Genomic DNA, 3,653 nt, shown 5'->3' with positions numbered 1-3,653 from the left:
TATCATAGGCGGAAATCGCGGGGGGTCGGGGGTCAGGACCCCCTATCTGAGGGTTGTCCCCCCCCTAAAATATCATTAAAATATGTGTATTGTAAATAATATAATGATATATTCTTAAAATAATTGTTTAAGAAATAAAAGAATACAAATGCAAACGGGGCAACAACAAAAAACCCCTTCAAAAATTGCTCTTGAGAATTTTTATGTTTATTGTCCCCCCCAACATTTTGATGACATTTTCGCCCCTGATCATTATTGATATTATTAGTGGTAGTAACTGATCAACTGCAAGACAGTTTGTTATGTGCGGTCAACATGGCAGCATCCATGAGGGGCGACCCGCTCAATGTACAATTAAACAGCTTTTATTGAGGTCAGTATCTGACTGGAGTCATCATCTAATGTGAGTGTACATCATTTTAAACATATTTGTGTGCTATTGTGTTTATTTGTAACACTTTTTAAATGATCTTAATACAGTGACAGAGCACAACACAACCAAATGTGCTACAGTATCACTGTTCATTTCCTGTATGCTAATGCACTTTATAAACCCTATTTAGTACTTTACAAATAAAACATATTATTAGTATTAAACATATTGTAGTCTTGCTGTTGTGCTGCACTTAAGCAAATAATAAATGTTATAAAATGAAAATAAGCTCATCGTAACATTTCATATAAACACAATCCGTTTGCATCTAAATATATTATCCTCCACAGATTTCATGGGACGATGCAACAAACTTTCCAAACAGAATAACTGAGAACCATTAATGGTGCCAAACCCAAAATGTCCAAAATACTCTCACACTGCAGATTTCAGCAGTGAAATAAATGTACTATAAGATACTGTCCAAAGCATTAACCAACAGATTCAAACTTTACATATCTAAATTAATTCACGCTGACCAGTCATATTGTATTCCTAAACGCACAATATTTGATCATTTGTTTTGAATACATGATCTGATTTCTTTTGCCAGAGACAATAATCTTAATGTAGGATTTTTATATTTGGACCAAGAAAAAGCTTTTGATGGTGTAAATAAATGTTCAGGGTCCGACATGTCTTTGTGGTGAGATGAGCCCGTGCCGTGCCTTTAAATGAAGTGTCCATTCAATGTAAAATTAGGAAACCCCAATTTATCAAATGTATCTGATGATGTCATCATTAAACTGATTTGGATTTTAGAGAAGTTCAGATTTTATATTTAAACAGATTTTATATTCATTCAATACTGTGAATAAGAATGTCTATGGTGTGAAAACCATCTATTATTAAACTGGGGTATATCGTGAAACGTATCGATTACCTAACGTAACCTCAGTTCTCTCTAGATGAGGGAACGAGTATTGCGTAAGCTAGCTTACGCTACGGGAAAGATTAATCTTTTCAGAGATATTGAAGCCAAAAAATTATCCTTAATTTTTGTATCCATTGTCAACGCAGTGCGGCAGCTGCAGACCTTGAGCGGGCTAGCTAGCGAGCTCATAGGTTGCTCTGCGGCAACTGCTGCAGCCTATAGACGAGCTTGGGCGAACTCGCATCCAATGAGAGGCGTCCACGCGCTCACTGCATCAAAGCCCGCCAAAATGGGCGTGACTAGAGTGCATATAAGCGTAGTTCGTAGGCTGGAACCCTGGTTTTCATTGACTGAAGCGAAAAGTCGCTCGTGGCGCGAGCACGGCCGGCTAGAGCCCTGCATTTCAGCCCGAGCCCGACGGGCCCCGACTTATTCACGCCCCTAGGGCCGGGCTTCGGGCCAATTTTCACGTCATAGTTCACATGCGGGCTGGGCCTCGGGCCTTTTTTGGGTTATCCTTCTTTTTATATTTTTAGACATTAATTAAAAAATATATAAAATAAAAGTAGTACTACTTACTACTTTTTATATATATATAAAAGTAGTTGACGTCGACGATAGAAAAACAAACATAAAAAGCCATTTCATAACCTCCTAACTTTCATAATCTTATAATTACACTGACAAATGACTGACATGACAGTCTCAAGCATGCACGCACGCACGCACGTCGCACAAAAAAAGTTTCCCGTCAGCGGCGCGACCCACGATTCACCTCATGTGCAAATAATGGAGAATATTAAGAGAAAAATCGCAGATGACCAACTTAAAACGGTAAAAAACACCAGAGGAAAGGCAAACTTCTGGGCTGTTTTTCAAATCGTGACAACCTTAAATGACGAGCCAACTGGCTATGCACAATGTACAATTTGCAAGGCTGTGCTAAGCTACGATAGTATTCTTTTTCTCCTCGATGCTCTGTAAGAGACTGTTCTAACTTTTCGTTTGATTGGACTTTATTTTCGTTTAACTGTTGGAAGGAACTGATGTTTTTCGTTTGATTGGACTTTATTTTCTTTTAACTGTTAAACTATTGGAAAAAAGAATGGCCATATTCTGTGGTGAATTTTTGAGGTAAGATAACCTGCGAGTTTGTTTTTAATTTATTTAATTTAATTTGTTTAAATTGTTGTAGGCTATGCTCATTTCCTTTGCGCGATGTTGTGAGCAGCCTGAGCCTGCCTCAAAGGTGTTTTACTAACTGTAGTTTAATAAATAAACATTTATTAAACTAACTGTCTGTGTGATATGCTTGAAGTGTTTTATATCTATGGTTTTTATTGTAGCCAAGTAAAGTATTAGCGTTGATTTGAGAGGCTAAATTAATCATGTTTTACTCGCTGTCGGCGCGGCTGTTGCTTGGTCAGTCATTTAAAAAAAAATGCTCCAAACATTTGTCTTAACTTAATAAAGAAATGAAAAGAAACATAACTAACAAAACTGACCTATTTTAATGGCTGCAAATAGGGCAGGCTGCCGCTGTGTAAAAAAATACAAAAATAAATAAATAAATATCACGGGCTCGGGTCGGACTCGGGCTGATAATTCTGATGAGCTGTCGGACACGGGTCGGGCTAGGGCCTGAGCGTTTCGGGCCAGGGCCGGGCTCGGGCCTAGATTTGAGGCCCGTGCAGGGCTCTACGGCCGGCTACGCAATACTCGTTCCCTCATCTAGAGAGAACCGAGGTTACGTTAGGTAACCGATACGTTCTCTTACGAGAGGCGCGCCAAGTATCCACTGTATGAGCCCCAGGGAATTAAGGGGGGACCCGGGGGAGCCCTTATGAGTGGGGAAATAATATTTGGCCGGCAAGAATGCGGGTCATTGATTGTGCAATACATAAGCACATAGTGGGAAGGGAACGACAGAGCGGCGGTGCCGGTCTGTGTGGAATGTGTCCCATCAGTGCAGCTCACCAGGGGAGCTGTAGCGTATTAAACCGCTAGTAGTTTTGCCTGCAGAGCGGGCACTTCCATATTGTAAAATCTGACAAAGGTGGAGGGGAAGTCCATCCCGCTGCCACACATATGTCGTGAATGGAAATCCAGCTGGACCATGCCCACAAGGATGCCATGCCTCTAGTGGAGTGAGCCCTAATGCCCAGCGGGCATGGCAGGTCTTTGGCGTGTATGCAGCAGCAATAGCGTCCACTATCCATCTAGATAGTGTCTGTTTCGATGGCGAGACCTTTGGTGGGCCCTCGAGCGAAGCGAAAAGCTGCTCAGAGCGTCTGAAAGCGGCGGAGCGCGCAGTATACAATCTCAGTGCTCTGACCGGGCAAAGGA

The sequence above is a fragment of the Xyrauchen texanus genome, unplaced genomic scaffold, assembly GCF_025860055.1.
Source record: "Xyrauchen texanus isolate HMW12.3.18 unplaced genomic scaffold, RBS_HiC_50CHRs HiC_scaffold_247, whole genome shotgun sequence".
Lineage (NCBI taxonomy): Eukaryota > Metazoa > Chordata > Actinopteri > Cypriniformes > Catostomidae > Xyrauchen > Xyrauchen texanus.
Note: the sequence above shows the minus strand (reverse complement) of the source record.